The sequence below is a fragment of the Schistocerca nitens genome, chromosome 3 (genome assembly GCF_023898315.1).
Source record: "Schistocerca nitens isolate TAMUIC-IGC-003100 chromosome 3, iqSchNite1.1, whole genome shotgun sequence".
Taxonomy (NCBI): Eukaryota; Metazoa; Arthropoda; class Insecta; order Orthoptera; family Acrididae; genus Schistocerca; species Schistocerca nitens.
In genome coordinates, this window is record NC_064616.1 from 188,379,686 (window position 1) to 188,398,728 (window position 19,043).

Here is a 19,043-nt window from a genome sequence, read left to right on the forward strand (position 1 = left end):
CTTGCTTGGATAGCTCAGTTGATAAAGTACTTTCCTTTGAAAGGCAAAAAGTCCCATGTCTGAGTCCTGGTCTGGCACAAAGTTTTAATGTGCCAGAAATTTTCAAATGAGGCTACACTCTACTGCACAGCGAAAATTAATTCCAGAATTTGTTCAACAACCTCTGAAAAGTTTGAGGAAATAATGCAAAATCCCACTTTTACGAAAACTGACTTTTAAAACTTCTGAAAAATACTTTCCTCCAAGTTGTATACAGCCTTCCAGATCACTTAGTTTAGACCCCACAGTATGTATCCTTGGGAAGATAGCTCAGAGACCTTTTTGTAAATGGACCCAAATATTTATGTGGACTCATAATTATGCCCATGAATGGCTTCCTTGCTCTAGATGATGGGGTGAGGGGGGGGAGGGGGAGGGGGAAGGTGACCTAAAGTCGCCAGGTCAGGATTGTAAGAACATGAAATCTTCTGGGTTTAAGGTTCAAGATTTGTTTGTACTGGTCATTTTCTGAAATGGTACGTTGTAGTGGTGGAATAATATATAGGATGTCAAATTAAACACCTTTCACCTGTCTAGTTTCCAAACTTATTTTATTTGGCTACCAGTTTTGTCGATTTACTACGCCACCTTCAGGCCCCTGGCCGACATGTAGGAAGATCTCTGACTCAAAGTCGGCAAATGATGGTTGAAGGTATCGCTATGGCAAGCAGAAATCTACTAATACCAGTATTGCTGGCCCTGTTTTGATCAGAACTGAGATAGAATGTTCCTACATGTTGGTCAGGGGCCTGAAGATGGCATAGTGAATTGGTGAAACTGGTAGCCAAATAAAATAAGTTTTGAAACTAGACGACTGAAAGGTGTTTGATTTGACATTGTGTATCAAACATCCGAGTCCTGCAGCCATCTCTGAAAAAATGGACACACAGAGAATAATAAATACTTCTGCATTTGGATATTTCTCTTGAATTCCTTAAGAAAGTGCAGAAAGGACAATTATATGAGGAGGATTGTACTTCTGTGAGGGAACCTGAAATGAATCTCTGAAAAGGTATGGGCTGAAGTGGGATGAAAATGTGGTTTTATTTATTTAAAGTGCATTTATATTCCAGATTCTGAGAAATTGGGTTCTGTCATATTATAATACAGTAAGGAAGCTATTGTCTACCTTTCCTAGCAGGAATTCTCCCTTTGTTCCAGTAAGAATAACTAACATATAAAACTGGGGAGGATCGATATATATCTGAGACTGCAGATAATTGCAGTCAGACAGATGTTACTGAAAGCTCTGTTTGCTTCAGTATAAATGAATTGTTTATGTTCATGAATTTGGATACTCTCTTTTTGCAGGATTTTTTTTTTCAGAGTTTTCTTCTAAACTGTCTTGGCTGAGTGCTAGTAATTCAAAGCGAAATTGAGGCTATACGAGGTGTGATCAAAAAGTAACGAGAATTTTTTAATTTTGTGGCCTTTATACATCAGATTTTCATTTTTTTTATCTTGTTGGTACACATCATCATGATGTATGTTTGCATTTTCAGTTGTTTTGAATATTTAGTCCATTGTTGACAGTCAGAAATGTTGTATGTGTTTTCTAGTATTTGACAAATTTTTAGTTTTGAGAAAGATGAATCAAAGAATTTGCATTAAATTGTGCTTGAAGAAATGAAATAAAATGCAGCACCACTGTAAAAATGTTGCTTGGAATTTTGGCAAATCTACTATAAGTAAGACAAGAGTTTATGAGTGGTATAAATGTTTCAAAGAAGGTTGAGAAGATCTTGACAACAACCACCCTGGATACCCTGGAACATCAGTTACTGAGGAGGGAATCATCATCAGAGAGGTTGCCGCTGATGCCAGCATATCCTTTCCCTCATGCCAGATGTTTTTAGCATGAAACATACAACAGAGAAGTTTGTTCTGAAATTGTTGAATTTCGTCCAAAAAGACATAATGTAGGCATGATTCAGGAATTGCTGAATAAAGTTGACAGTGATTGAGAACTTCTTAAGAAGTTTATAACAGATGACGAAACATGGGTATATGAGTATGATGTCAAAACCAAGGGCCAGTCGTCCCAGAGAAAAATGTCTAAGGGGGGGGATTGAGAAGTTCGATCACATGTGTAGGTTGTTCTCACTGTTTTCTTCGATTACAATGGGGTAATGCATCATGATTTCCTGCTGTATGGTCATACAGTCAGTAAGGCAATAAGGAACACTACCTGGAAGTTACATGCTGTTTGCGTGAAGCATTCTGAAGATAATGACCAGACTTGTGACAAAATCACGATAATGTTAATGCTCACACCTCAAGGCTTTTTCATGAGTTTTTGGCAAAAAACAAAACCGTTATGTTGCCTCAGCCACTACCGGATGTGGCCCCCCTGTGCCTTCTTTCTATTCCCAAAGCTGAAGAGAACCATGAAAGGATCTCGTTTTGCCAATGTTGGTCAGATAAAAACAGAATCATCGAAGGAACTGAACACCACAATGAAAAATGAGCTCCAGAAGCGCTTCCGCAATTGGAAAAAGTGCCGATACAAATGTATCATGTTGATGAATAAATAAAGATTCTTTATGAAAAACATAAAAACTGTTACTTTTGATCACAACTTTATACAAACAGAAGATTAACAGGTAAGGAGGTCACTGGTGTTTGAAATTTGCACTCTTAAGGTGCTGGTGACAGCACTAAAATAAGCCTCTGTATTAGGCGGGAAAAGCAAATGACTAAAGGCATACAAGTAAAGCATCTTCCACAAGCAGGACCAGGCCTAGTTTAGGTTGCTGGGGCACTATTCTGTGTGAAGAAGTGTGTGACTTGCTCAGACACTTCTTTCAGAAAAAAGTTCCATCACCAGGAACAGGAGTATTGTCTAAATGCTTATTTTCATTCCATACAATCATTAACTTTTCTTTAAGGTAGGCATTAAATTTTAATGTTTTATTGTACTAATTACGATTACTGTTACTTTGTATTACAACTTTTTTAAAAATATTTTTCGAAGTGGCTCCACAGGCCACTTATAGGTATGGACCTCCAAACCACATAAGTGTCTCCAGTTTGATGATGCATAGCTCATCGCTGACTTAAACCATCTTTTTAATACTCTAGCAACTTTATAAGATGATTAATGAATTACATATTCTGTCACACCCTTGAACATTTCTTAAATGCATTATCATTTTTATAATCATTGTACTTTGCACATACCTGTAAGTTTACTTTTTGTGATTGTTAACCATTATACTTAAGCTGGTATACATTATTTCTTGATCCTTTAGTATTTTAGAAACTGGTTTAGGATTCCTGTCTGTGGGCACAACAAATTTTATTTTGATGAACACGTTTCTGTATAACAGCAATATTCTTGATTAATTGTTCTAATAATGTCATCATCTGACATTTATACTTTTGAAAACAGTGTAAAATGAGCATGATGATAATTTTTTTTGTGGCAATTTTGCTTCAGCAACCTTATGTCATGTATCAAGGACTAAACATAAACTCTAAACCCTAGTCATTATGGGAATGTAACTGCAAAGTGTGATTTTTGTGCAAAGTAAAGGCAGTGTTAATTATTTTTCCAAAATTATGATACCTACAGGGATTTGCACTAGTGTTATCCAAACTTTCACGAAGGTTTGGCCACAAGACTTAAATTGTTATTTCGTAGCAACGCATCTGTCTTTGCCATAAGTTTGTCAGAGCATCAGCAGGGGGAATAATGACACCCCAGTTCCTAATTTTGGTTCCTAATTAAGCGTATCGCTGAACTGATACATGTGTCATGTTAGATGTGGCCCAGAGTTGCACTGAAAGTGCAATTTAAGTTGCAAAAAAATATCATGGACCTCAGTGCATTCATCAGATGAGTCATATGTATTACTGAAGGGTTGAGAGTAGTGTATAATCATGACCATTCTTGTATTTTTTTTTAATGTAGCATATTTACCTGACTGTACGATGAAGGTTTTCTCCCAAATTGGCCGCTCAAAAAATACAGGGTCTTCTTACATTCACAAATTAAACTATTGCTGCTAAGGTCAATGTTTTTATGTTGTGTATCGGCAGTATAAGGACAAAATAGATTGCTACTTACTGTAAAGATGACATGTTAAGTTGCAGACAGGCACAAAGAAAAGAGACTTACACATAGCTTGTGTTCAAAGCCTTCTTCAGTAAATATATATCTGTGTGTGTGTGTGTGTGTGTGTGTGTGTGTGTGTGTGTGTGTGTGTACATGCGCGCGCGTGTTTGTGCATGTGTGCGCATCTATCTTTTCCTTATATTATTGATAGTCCAACATGGAGTTTCCAAGGTTTGTTTTTAAATTGTGTATTGGATTAATGTTGGGGTCGTCTTACATTTAAGCCTAGTTTACACGATGACACTAGGTTGCAGGCAACTATGCTACCGCCAACTGCGCATGCGTGCTGCGTGTTTGCGCAACTCGTTGGTGAAACTAAACACTTTCGGCATGTTACAACTTGGGTTACACTGTTTGCATGAATTTTGAGGTAATGTGTGTTCGTAGAGTGTAGACAAAGTGAAATATGAAGTGGAGAACAGAGAGTAATGTTCGCATTTTGGACATCTATGCTTTGCATAGGTGTTTTTGGGATTTCAGGTATGCTGATTACAAAAATAAGCAACATATTGCTGCTCTTGAGATAGTCGTGAGTGATCAGAACATAGATGGTTTGACAGTATCTGAGCTGCAGGTAAAAATTTGTTGGGCTAGGAGCACATACACAACTGAATTAAGAAAATACAAGCGAGTAATTCTAGATGCAGCAATACTTTCGTCTACATGACTAAAATCCTGTCATTCGAGTTGGCCGACTCTTTGTTAATGAGAATTGTTGACAGGAGGGAAGGCTACACAAATCAAGAAGCTGCATTCTTTATTCACTATTCATGTATTTAAAACGTCTCACCAGAGAACCCCATTCACATATGTTAGAATTTTGAAATATTGCCACTGTACAGATCTATCTTCAAGAGAGTAGTTTACAAACCATTCTCTTCTTAATGCGCCCTGCTTCAAATAATTATTGCTGTTAATGTTCATAATTATTACTGTTAATGTTCATAATTATTACTGTTAATGTTAATAATTATCGGTGTTACTGAAAAAGCGTCATCTCTAACTAAATCCGCATCTTATAACATGCTGAGTGTTCTTGATTGTAATGCAGGCAATATGATATGTAATTTCAGTTCTGGCAAGAATGCTTCATGCATTACATGATCTTTACTCCTTATCGCATAATTAACTCTGCTTAGAAGAAACATGAACAGTTATGTTGACATTTTGAGACAACTGAAAGTACTTTCTGGGTCTTCCGTTATAAATTGAAGCAAGGATGCTGAGCAACCGAGTCGATGTCTGTTCTTCAACCAGTCATGAATTGAAACATGTTTCTTATTTTTTCTTATTCAGCGATTCCACTCAGGAAGGTGTAAAGCCCGTATTCTTACAATTCACAATTCAGACAGGACACCACAAGTGAAGGTTGGGGTTATCTTGAGTCAACTTCACAGTAATGCAATTTCAAGGTACAGTCACATCAACGTGACCACCACCTATGTTTGACATCAACATGCAGTAACCACTTACAGACAGCAGATGGCAGCACTAGCAGTGTTGGGGGGATGAGGGAATCAGTGCAGTCATTGTCGTAATGTGGAAATGAAGCAATTTATCTGATGTCCAAACAGACATGATCATTGGCTTTCAGGCCAAGGGTGGAAGTATTTCTGAAACGGCTGTTTGTAAACTGTTCACATTCTGCCGTGGTTAAAGCATACCAATCATAGCAAAATGGCACTTATCCTAAACTGGCGCCTAGGCAACAGTGGTGCATCATGGGCCATAGATGGCAGGGGTAAATGATGGCTGCAGAGATGTGTACAGGTTAATAGATGGGCAACTGTTGAACAACTGAGTACCCAGATGAACGAAGGGACTTCCAACACTGTCTTCAATGACTGTTCAGCAAACATTGCTGTGTATGGTATTCTGTAGGAAGTGCTTGGTTAATGCACTTATGCCGATGGCTGTTCATCTGCAGCAGAGGCTGAAATTTTCATGCCAGTAATTTATTTATTTACCTTACAGCTCGAAACATGTATTTAACATGCATGGGCAATGTTATAATAATTACATTTAGATTATTGATACACAATATAAATAGATTACATGCTATTAAGTAAAAGATCATTTAAGTATATTTAACATAGCATTCCTGAGGTCAAATCATGTCAGCACCATACTGTATGGGCACTTCAATGTAAGCCATTTTTTTAACTAATTTTTAAACATTCTACCAGAAAGCTGTTTCAGGTTGTTTGGCAGAGAATTATAAAATATAGCTCCCTTAATGAATGGGGTATTTGTTGTTAGATTCAATCGTCTGCTCACCATATGAAAGTCTGATTTGTGTCTTGTATTGTGATCATGGATTTCCATATTCCTGTTTGTCGCTTTTTTATCTTTTTCCACTAATAATATTGATTGAAACATATATACTGCATAGACAGTCATAATATTAAACTTAATAAACATGTTTTTGCATGAAGTTCTGGGTCTTACTTTTGCCGGGAGGACGACGGTTCAATCCCGCGTCCGGCCATCCTGATTTAGGTTTTCCGTGATTTCCCTAAATCACTCCAGGCAAATGCCGGGATGATTCCTCTGAAAGGGCACGGCCGACTTCCTTCCCCATCCTTCCCTAATCCGATGAGACCGATGACCACGCTGTCCGGTCTCCTTCCCCAAGCAACCAACCAACCATCTTACTTTTGCCATAGTTCTTATTACTCTTTTCTGCAATACAAGTACCCATCTTATATTGTATTTGCTACACCCACCCCACAATACAATTCCATAAGATAGATGGGGATACACCAACCCAAAATACGCTATTTTTATTGCTTCGATATCTAAATATTGAACTAATCTCCTTAGTAAATACAGACTAGATGTTATTTTACCACAGACATGATCTATTTGCTGTTTCCACGAAAGTCTGTCATCTATATATATCCCTAGAAATTTACATTCTGAACAGGTATTTTCCTCAATGTCCTCATTTACAACAGCATTTTTATTTGAGCCACTTGTCTTAAAATAAAATTAAATTAGTTTTGTTAATATTGACCCTCAGGTTTTCATTTTCAAAATGTGTTTGGGCTTTTTCAACAAAATTCTGTACCACTCAATTTAGGTCATCATTACTACGTGCCCAGCAAACCCCAGAGGTGTCATCAGCATACATAGTAATACAAAATTGTTGAGGCTTTCGTGGCCACTTGTTGACGAACTGCCTATTGGCTTCTGTCTCGGGTTCTTCGGCCGACGTTCATCTAATGATTTTTCTGACGTTTCGCCAGCACGAGTGGCTGGCATTGTCAAAGCTTCACCCTCCATTGCCGGTGGTGAACTGGAGCCGAGCTCGCGGGCGCAGGCTATATGTACCTGGCGCGCCAACGTCCGAGGGCTTCTCCGCGGTCATTTCCGGTGCGGTTCTCCTCTTGCTACCTGCGACGGTCGTTCGCTGCAGTACGGGAAGCCAGGATCCGTTGACCTTAAGGCTTTCCTCTTTCTTGTTCAAACTGTTCGCGTGTTTTTGTATTTCTACAGCTTCTCTGAACAAGCGCGTGTGATAGTGCTTCTCTACAGCCAGAACTTCCGTGTCGGCGAATTTAATTACATGGTCGGTCTCATTCAGTGCGTGCTCTGCCACGGCCGATTTCTCCACCTGCCCCAACCTGCAATGTCGCTTATGCTCTTTGATCCTGGTGTTAATGGATCGTCCAGTCATTCCGACATAAACTTTTCCGCATGTGCATGGTATGCGGTATATTCCCGACATTGCAAGTGGGTCTCTTTTCTCCTTCGCTGATCTAAGACACTCTTTGATCTTCCTTGTCGGTTTGACAATCGTCTTTACGCCATGTTTGCGCAATATACGGCCGATTCTGTCCGTCACTCTGGGAATGTATGGCAGAAAGGCCGTACCCGACAATTCTTTTTCCGGTTCCTTGCTTCGCCGAGGGTTGGGCTCTGTTACACTTCTAATATAATTTGTGGAGTAACCATTGCTCCTCAGGACAGTTTCCAGGTGTTGCATTTCTCGTTTGAGGTGTTGCGGCTCACATATTCGTCCTGCTCTCGTTACGAGCGTACTAATCATGCCTCTTTTCTGGCTCGGGTGGTGGTTTGACAGTTTGTGCAGGTATCGGTCCGTGTGAGTCGGTTTTCGATACACGCTGTGTCCCAGATCTTCGCCGTCCCTTGTGACCAGAACATCTAGAAATGGCAGTTTCTTGTCCTTTTCTACTTCCATGGTAAATGTTATGTTGGCATGGAGGCTGTTCAAGTGTCTTAGGAAGTCACTGAGCTGTTCTTCACCATGGCTCCACACCACGAAAGTATCATCGACGTACCTGTACCACACCTTAGGTTTGCAAGTCGCCGAGTCCAGTGCCTGTGCTTCGAATTGTTCCATGAAGAAGTTGGCCACCACTGGACTGAGAGGACTACCCATGGCGACGCCTTCCAGCTGTTCGTAGAAGTCGCCATTCCACGTGAAATAGCTCGTGGTGAGACATGCATGGAAGAGCTTTCTGATGTCTAGCGGAAAAATGGAACCGATGTGCTCCAGAGCGTCACTGAGAAGTTGAAGAAACTGAAACTTGCACCAAACGACATCCTGGTCAGCTTTGATGTTGTTTCGTTATTTACGAAAGTGCCACTCAGTGACGCTCTGGAGCACATCGGTTCCATTTTTCCGCTAGACATCAGAAAGCTCTTCCATGCATGTCTCACCACGAGCTATTTCACGTGGAATGGCGACTTCTACGAACAGCTGGAAGGCGTCGCCATGGGTAGTCCTCTCAGTCCAGTGGTGGCCAACTTCTTCATGGAACAATTCGAAGCACAGGCACTGGACTCGGCGACTTGCAAACCTAAGGTGTGGTACAGGTACGTCGATGATACTTTCGTGGTGTGGAGCCATGGTGAAGAACAGCTCAGTGACTTCCTAAGACACTTGAACAGCCTCCATGCCAACATAACATTTACCATGGAAGTAGAAAAGGACAAGAAACTGCCATTTCTAGATGTTCTGGTCACAAGGGACGGCGAAGATCTGGGACACAGCGTGTATCGAAAACCGACTCACACGGACCGATACCTGCACAAACTGTCAAACCACCACCCGAGCCAGAAAAGAGGCATGATTAGTACGCTCGTAACGAGAGCAGGACGAATATGTGAGCCGCAACACCTCAAACGAGAAATGCAACACCTGGAAACTGTCCTGAGGAGCAATGGTTACTCCACAAATTATATTAGAAGTGTAACAGAGCCCAACCCTCGGCGAAGCAAGGAACCGGAAAAAGAATTGTCGGGTACGGCCTTTCTGCCATACATTCCCAGAGTGACGGACAGAATCGGCCGTATATTGCGCAAACATGGCGTAAAGACGATTTTCAAACCGACAAGGAAGATCAAAAAGTGTCTTAGATCAGCGAAGGAGAAAAGAGACCCACTTGCAATGTCGGGAATATACCGCATACCATGCACATGCGGAAAAGTTTATGTCGGAATGACTGGACGATCCATTAACACCAGGATCAAAGAGCATAAGCGACATTGCAGGTTGGGGCAGGTGGAGAAATCGGCCGTGGCAGAGCACGCACTGAATGAGACCGACCATGTAATTAAATTCGCCGACACGGAAGTTCTGGCTGTAGAGAAGCACTATCACACGCGCTTGTTCAGAGAAGCTGTAGAAATACAAAAACACGCGAACAGTTTGAACAAGAAAGAGGAAAGCCTTAAGGTCAACGGATCCTGGCTTCCCGTACTGCAGCGAACGACCGTCGCAGGTAGCAAGAGGAGAACCGCACCGGAAATGACCGCGGAGAAGCCCTCGGACGTTGGCGCGCCAGGTACATATAGCCTGCGCCCGCGAGCTCGGCTCCAGTTCACCACCGGCAATGGAGGGTGAAGCTTTGACAATGCCAGCCACTCGTGCTGGCGAAACGTCAGAAAAAAAATCATTAGATGAACGTCGGCCGAAGAACCCGAGACAGAAGCCAATAGGCAGTTCGTCATACATAGTAATACAATGACTGGTGTCTAATACTTTCGGGAAATCATTTACGTAGCAAATAAACAACAAGGGGCCCAAGATAGAGCCTTGTGGCACACCAACATTTATATTTCTTATCTTTGATCTTCTTTTTTCGATTACCTCTCCATTGTCATACACAACTTCTGTGCATTGTTGTCTATCTTTAAGGTAAGATTCTGTTAAAAGCAATAGTTTCCCACTGACACCATTACAAGCAAGTTTACTTAAAAGAGCGCCATGATGGACTCTGTCAAACGCTTTGGAAAGATCTAAAAACACTCCTGCCGTTTCGTAACCCTCATTTATTTTCTCCATCAGACAGTGTACAAACTGTACTGCTGCAGATATGGTGCTCCGACCACTTCTAAAGCCGTGTTGGAAATCCCCTATTAAGTTATTCATATTATAGTGCTTGATTAAGATTTCTAGCATTATTTTTTCAATTAATTTACCAAACACTGAGGTTAAGGCAACTGGTCTGTAGTTCTGTGTTTGTTTTCTTTCCCCTTTTTTATATAAAGGTTTAACTATAGCAAGTTTCAGTTTCTTCGGAAACACACCTTCTTCAAGTACACAATTTATTAGATGGACTAATGGTCTGGCTATAATGTAACTGGATGTTCACTGAGTGGTGGCAGGTGGCCTTTTCAGATAATATTGATTATTGATTATTATTATTATTATTATTATTATTATTTCTTTCCTTTCTCAGACGTTATGTCTGGTTATTATTATTATTATTATTATTATTATTATTATTGTTTTGTGTGGCTCAGCGGTCTAGAAAGTCTTTCAATTCATGCCACTTTGACGAAAATACATGGCACTTCCTTTGAACAGATTTCTGACAGATTTATGAAGTAGACATCGGACCTGTTTTTCTTGACTCTGCTCATGTATTATGAGTAATTTTGCACTGTGACTGTTTTATGTCCAGTGTATTCCTGTGATTGCATTTTCAGCATTTTCTTGGAATTTTTCTTCGAGCCCTTCGGGCAGTCTGTAGACTTCCTTTTCCTGCCACTGTGTAAATCAGAGTACAGTGCTTGGCTTCCAGTTTTAATGACCTTGCTTCTGTCATTTTCCAATACTTTACCTTGTAAACATTCGGCACCCGAATGTAGCTATGCATTTGAAGGATTACTGTCTTCTACAATGGCAGTTGTAGCTGCAGTATAATTTTGAGCCATTTTGGATTCAGTCAACAAGGTTTCTATATAAATAACAACAACAAAATTACCTGTCATTGAATGGTCCAGGAAGAGCAACTGCGAATCGCATGTATGAAATGAGTACTTTTTCAGCACTTAATTTTGCTGTGTTTACTACTGTTTTCACTTGTTGCTTGTTTCTGCGTTTACAAGAGAACCTGTAGTTAGATGAGTATTTACAAAATATTTGGCAGAAATGACTAAAGCACAGAATGTCAGAAGCATGGAATTCCGATTTATATCCCAATAAGTCGCAGTCGGTGGGTTAAAATAAAGCTGAGGCACTTTTAAATTTTGTAGTTTTAGTGGATCACTGGTAATGATAGATTAACAAGTTTTATTACTGCTGTCAATCATTCTCAAGAGGGAATCCCAGCTTTCATATGCTACCTTCAGCCAAGCACTGGTAAAAAGATCTTGTGAAACACTGTCTGTTTCCATGAACTGAAGCTACGACCAAGGAACTGCTGCTGAACACTGAGAAAGATTTAGTAAGCAATAACAAATGCTGTGGCCTTTTGTGCTTTTGCATTTATGGGGAACTGTTTACCACATCCACTACTCTCAGCTTATGGGGGTATTTCATTCTTCTGCAGTTAGGTGATATTTCCACCTATTTTTCCCATCTTTGACTTGTGTCGTATTGTTTCAACTTCATGTTCTTTATAAAGAGCTAAAAATTCATAATTGTCGTGATAAGAACAGATGTGCTGTGCAGTCAAATATGCCAGCTGACCAGAAAATGCAAAATCAGCACAAGTCAGTTATATGATATTGTTTCTTCAATGATTCACACTTTTCATACATCAGCACTTCACAACTACTTCATTTGTGTTAATTATGTAAATGACTAAAATGAATTGATACTTACAGAAACTGTTTCTGTAAAAAGGATAGTTTCTTATTCTCTTGATCCAGGCCTTTTAAGTTGGATTTTCAGTGGATTTCTGCACTATTCCAAATAAGTGGGGCATACTAATGGGCTATGGATGACACCTTCCCTGTTCCTAGCCTATTATTATGACTTATAAAATGGAGTACATGCTGATACGGCATGATTGCTATTATTAAAGTACTCAGAAATATCTTTCCTGTGTTGTATAATTTATAGCCTTTATTAGTAGTGCAAAAAACTGTTGTGGAACAGACTGGTCAAATCCATGTATAGTTAATGTATCTAGTCTGGGGGGGGGTTACCCTTACCTGCCAGTTCACATTACAAGAAAGTGTGTTCATAGTAGAGCAGCAAATGATCCAAGCCATCAATCATTTGTCTTCATAGTGCAGAGTGACAGTGGAGTCCTTGCGACTTACGGCTCTGCATTATTCCATCATGGCGAATTTGTGTTGCATCTTACACTGGGAATTTCAGGGACAACTGATTTGCCCACATAACTCTTGTTGTATGCAACTTGGTGTTAGCTATGGTATGACTTGAGGACTTTGGTCACATCAGCTGTTTTGTTGTAGCTGGAACAACAGTAGTAGCAGTAGCAGTAATGTAATTGTTTTTATCGTTATTTTGATTCTAAACTTTTATAGTTCAATGTATTGTAGAGGTACCAAGTGGAGTCACCTCAATGTTGTCAAGATGGTGGAACCGGTAGAGCACCTTTTGGCTCTAATAAAAAATGATTAGCAAGTTAATATTTATTCATTCAGATTTACAGTTTTGTGTCTTCTCATCGGCCTCAGCTGATATCTCATGCCAGTGATGGGAGGAATTCCGCTGACTGCTGTTATTGGTGTGGCTGTGCTGGTAACCAGGATCACTATTCAAGCAGTTTGGCTGAAGTCTTGCAGGCTGCCATCTGGCAGGTGAAGCCATAGCGTGAGGTTATGCCCCCACACTGTGTTAGAGTGTCATCGATTCCACCCTGGAAGATGACGATGAACCGAGGTGATCCATCATGATGTACCACACTGTCGTAAGTCATGTAGTTGGCTGATCGTGACTCCACCAGACAGGTGGACCCTGTCAGCCAGAAGTACCTGCAGCAATGATCAGAATGGCCCTCTCGCCTAGCAGTGCTGCTGATATAGTGTGATAAGTACTAGTCTACTGGTGCTGGAAGGCCCTTAATCTCCCCATCTGCGATGTTGTATGTGGACAATGTGAAGTCCCACAAGTGGCAGATCTTGGTTACATGAATGTTGCCATCTCAGGAATCACAAGCTGTGTGTTCACAAACGTCTAATACATGGACATCATTACACCGTAATAATCACTGAATCGATAGCTGTGGTGTGAATGCCATCGATCCTAATGACCAGTTGAATTCAGGGCAGGAGAACAGCGGATTTATGGCTAAGGGTGGGAGGCAATGATGTAAGGCTTTTGTTCATTATGACCTTTGCTCCCACTCTTTGGTGAATACATGCATGGCAACCAAGGGGCTCCAGCCTTTGCAGCACTACTTCCTCTGTCTGTGCTGCAAACCTACACTTCGACTATCTCTTACCTGCTCTGACTTTCTGTTGGATGGTGCTTTTGGTGCAGAATCTGCTTTGACTTGGTTCACGATTTTGGTCTTGATTTCCAGTTTCACTCCCAGCACTATCTTCACCTTCCATGAATGATTATATGGTCCCTATTATTGGGTTTGACCTGCCATCTTTTCCAGATTTTACAGAAGTGCGTGTCATGCAGGGAAGGTCGCCTGCTGTGGTGCATGCTCCACCTCTGTGAGCTTCCATCAGGGCATCCTTTTAGCATGCCCAAAACTTAGCATGGTAGCCATCCTGCTTTGGGGAGATAATCAAGTACCTGCACAGTGATAGTCCCCTAAACATGCAACGATCGCACTGTTGGTACCTGCGCTGTACCTTCCCATGTATGCCATGGAGTATGTACCCGTCATGGTGGGCACAGAGACTACCTGCAATGGATTACTGGCCAGGTAGCCCCTTCTGTGGTTGGGTGGCACCCATGGGGAGAGCCCCCGTTTGGAGCGTGTGGTGCCATGGCGGATAGTTCACACATGAAGCAACTTAAACCTTCTTTCGATAGTGGTCACATGGCTCCTGCAGTCTCTGTGAATGGAAAGGCCTCGTATGATGCAACGAAATATGATCCAACACGTTCCATTGCCTGTCCATGCTGTGGGAGGGACATAGGACTACACAACAAGGAGAAACAATACTCCCCTCGACACCTGGTCTGTACTAGGACCAATGGGGACACTTTTTTGGCCTCAAAACCTTTACTTTTTTTTTTTTTAATTATGTTGAACACACTGAAGACGAATACACGAAAGTTGCAGCCATCTCTAAGATGAAGAATGGTGTCATCCTGCTTAAAATATCATCTCCTTCCCAGTCCCAGGTGCTGCTCTCTTTTGAAAAGTTGGGTGACATTTCCACGACTGACACTCCTCATAAGAGTCTCAATGTGATCCAGGGTATCATCTTTCACAGTGAGATTCTTTTGCAATCTGATGATGAGCTTGGGCTAACTTAGAGAGATGGGGTGTGCAATTCATCCGTCTTTTCCATAAGGGAGCAAGGGAAAACAGAGTTGATACCGGGACCTTCATCTTGGCTTTCGAGGGTGGTATGTTGCCTGAGAAGGTCAAGGTGATGGTCTACTGTTGTGACGTGAAACCCTTTTTTCCTCCTTGTATGAGATGCTTCAGGTGTATAAAGTTTGCACATACTCTATGTGATCAAAAGTATCTGGACACATGGCTGAAAATGACTTACAAGTTCATGGCACCCTCCATCGGTAATGCTGGAAGTCAATATGGTGTTGGCCCACCCTTTGCCTTGATGACAACTTCCACTCTTGCAGACATACGTTCAGTCAGGTGCTGGAAGGTTTCTTCGGGAATAGCAGCCCATCCTTCACAGAGTGCTGCACTGAGGAGAGGTATTGATGTTGGTCGGTGAGACCTGGCATGAAGTCGGCATTCCAAAACATCCCAAAGGTATTATATAGGATTCAGGTCAGGTCTCTGTGCAGGCCAGTCCATTACAGGGATGTTATTGTCATGTAACCACTCTGCCACAGGCTGTGCATTACGCACAGGTGCTCAATTGTGTTGAAAGATGCAATCGCCATCCCCGAATTGCTCTTCAACAGTAGGAAGCAAGAAGGTGCTTAAAACATCAATGTAGGCCTGTGCAGTGATAGTGCCATGCAAAAAAACAATTGGTGCAAGCCCCCTCCATGAAAAACACGACCACACCATAACACCAACGCCTCTGAATTTTACTATTGGCACTACACACGCTGGCAGATGATGTTCACTGGGCATTCGCCATGCCCACACCCTGCCATCGGATCACCACGTTGTGTACCATGATTCATCACTCCCCACAATGGTTTTCCACTGTTCAATTGTCCAGTGTTTACACACCTTACACCAAGCGAGGTGTTTATTTGTGGCTTATGAGCAGCTGCTCGACCATGAAATCCAAGTTTTCTCACCTCCTGCCTAACTGTCATAATACTTGCAATGGATCCTGATGCAGTATGGAATTCCTCTGTGATGATCTGAATAGATGTCTGCCTATTACACATTACGACCCCTTCAACTGTCAGCGGTCTCTGTCAGTCAACAGGTGAGGCCAGCCTATAAGCTTTTGTGCTGTACGTGTCCCTTCACGTTTCCACTTCACCATAACATTGGAAAAAGTGGACCTAGGGATGTTTAGGTACGTGGCAATCTCGCATACAGATGTATGATACAAGTGACACCCAGTCACCTCACCACATTCAAAGTCTGCAAGTTCCGTGGAGCGCTCCATTCTGCTCTGTCACGTTGTGTAATGACTAGTGAGGTCACTGATATGGAGTACCTGGCAGTAAGTGGCAGCGCAATGCACTTAATATGAAAAATGTATCTTGTTGGGGGTGTCCGGATACTTTTGATCACATAGTGTATGTCTTCCCATTGCACCACCACCCCTGTCTGCAGAGTTCATGGATGTCTGTTGCACACGAATGTTCCTTGTGCTCTTCCTATTGTGTAAACTGCGATCAGCTCCACTCTCCCTCGTCACCATATTGGTCCATTTTTAAGCATGAGGAGAAAATCCAGAAGTATAAGACCCTTGACAAGCTCACCTATCAAGAGACCAGAAAAAAGTATGAGCATCTTAATCCCATACAAATAACACAATCTTACGCTACAGCTGCAATGTCATCTCTGTTAATGGTGCTATCCTCTGTTGCACCTCTTACAATGGGCCCTCAGAGCCGCCCACTAATACCTGCTCATGTGGTTTGGGGCCCCTTCTGGTGCTTCTACTGCACCCACTTCAGGGTCCGCAGCTCGTGGTTTTGCGGTAGCGTTCTCGCTCCTCGTGCACGGGGTCCCGGGTTCGATTCCCGGTGGGGCCAGGGATTTTCTCTGCCTTGTGATGACTGGGTGCTGTTTGTCTTTCATCATCATTTCATCCCCATCGACACGCAAGTCGCCGAAGTGGCGTCAACTCGAAAGACTTGCACCAGGCGAACGGTCTACCCGACGGGAGGCCCTAGCCACACGGCATTTCCATTTTACCCACTTCAGGAACATTGGTTCCCCACCTGCCTGGGAAGCCCCCAGCTGTGGGCCCTTCATCCTCCTTCAGCTTCTGCAGCTAGGAAGAGGTCCCTTGAGACTCTCCATTCCATGGTTCCTGCTGGTCCACAGCCAGATGGCAGCTGGTGGCTGAGGGACCACGGGCTGCTGGCCGTCTGACTTCTTGTTCTTCCTTTGGCCATGAAATCTATTCAGGAACACCTTCCCAGTCCTCATCTTCTAAGGAGAAAAAGGACAAAAGGAAGTTCTCTGAGATAAAGAAACTCCAGTGGGCCATATACCACTGGACTCTACATGGAATCCTGTGTCCAAGGTAGAGATACCAGTGGCCCCTGAGGCACAAGATCTCCCCAGGCAATGTGCTGCAGTACCTTCTCCCCCCCCCCCCCCCCTTGAGGTTGCTTCATTACTGCCCCCCCTCCCCTCCCCCCAGTGTTCAGACAGTGTGATCCTCCAGTGGTCCATATTATCTGCAGTGGAGTGACCTTTGCGAAAACCGCGCTGAAGTGCAGCCTAAAGGACCTGAGACTCAAGGAGCCAACACAGCTTGTTGCTCACTGTGCATCTGAGCAACCTAAAGAGAATGAGAATGCTGGTAAGGCTCATTGGACGGTAACTGCCCATCTTTATGGTGTTCTTATCCAGTTTCAGTACCAGAACTATCGTGTTTTCTTGCCAATAAGGTGGGAACTAACCCTCATTCCAGATCGGATAAGGAGGGCAAGGATGTGATGCTGACAATCCACTGAGAGAGGCTTCGTGGATGCGGTCTGGCTTTGGAGCCATATCAGGGCAATGGGCTGGGCTAAGGATGACGCAGATGCGCGAGCATAATGTACAATGTAATGGATTGGTTGAGCTACAACAGTTTTTAAGCACTTACCCTGAATTCTGTATTGATTTTTGCTTTTGCAGCTCTGGTCCTCTACCATCTGTCCTCTGGAGTGGCCACAATGACCAGTATGGCAGTGACCACTTCCCAATCTTCCTGTCCCTCAGTATTGCTTGGCTGGATGTCTGCCCATCTCAGAACTACGGCCCTGCCTTTGTCCTCATAAAACAGTGGGTGGAGCAAATATGCTTATCCTTTACTACCTGCCACCTGGAGCCATATAATGCTACATTCAGTGAATGGCAACATTCCAGTGCCTTAGCCCAGCCCATTGCCCTGATATGGCTCCAGAGCCAGACCGCATCTACAACCAAATGTTGAAGCACCTTTCAGTGGATTGTCAGCATCACATCCTTGCCCTCTTTGCCAGATCTGGAATGAGGGTGAGTTCCCACCTCATTGGTGAGAAAGCACGATAGTTATGGTACTGAAACTGGGCAAGAACACCATAGAGATGAACAGTTACCGCCCAATCAGCCTTACCGGCATTCTCTTTAGGGTGCTCAGATGCACAGTGAGCAACAAGCTGTGTTGGCTCCTTGAGTCTCAGGTCCTTTTGGCTGCACTTCAGCTCAGCTTTCACAAAGGCCACTCCACTGCAGGTAATTTGGTTCACTTGGAATCCACCATGTGGATAGCCTTTGCGCATTGCTGTCCTTTTTTTTTTTTTTTTTTCGACCTAACAGAAGGCTTATAACACAACATTGTGTCACTACATCCTTACTACGTTAAATGAGTGAAGTCTCCAGGGTCCACTCCCGATTTTTATCAAGAACTTCTTGTCGCAATATATGTTCCGGGTACAACCCCCGCCCGCCATATCCAAGAGAACGGCGTCCCACAGGGCTCTATACTGAGTGTCCCCCTTCTTCTGGTAGCCATCAATGGCCTAGCGGCTGCTGTGGGATCTTTGGTATTTCTCTCCTTACATACTGATGATATTGGCCTTTTTAGTGCTCCCCTAGTATGGTTGCTGCTGAGTGTAGCATACATGGCACCATATGAAAGGTGCAGTCATGGGCTCCCACCCATGGCATTCGGTTTTCAGCTAACAAGACTCATGTCATACACTTCTGTCACCATCACACTGCCCGCTCACACCCAGAGCTTTACCTAGATGATCAGTTACTTCTTGTAGTTGAGACGCACTGCTTTTTGCGACTGGTTTTTGATTTACGGCTGATATGGCTTCCCCACCTTCACCAATTTAAGCAAAAGTGCTGGTGACACCTCAGTACACTTCATTGTCTCAGTAACG

The 19,043-nt window shown here is 42.7% G+C and overlaps 1 protein-coding gene across 1 annotated transcript in view; it reads left to right on the plus strand.

Annotated features, from left to right (window-relative positions):
• The window catches only part of LOC126248134 (mediator of RNA polymerase II transcription subunit 16), a 343,327-nt gene that overhangs the window by 148,998 nt on the left and 175,286 nt on the right, over positions 1–19,043 (plus strand). The window lies entirely within an intron of this gene.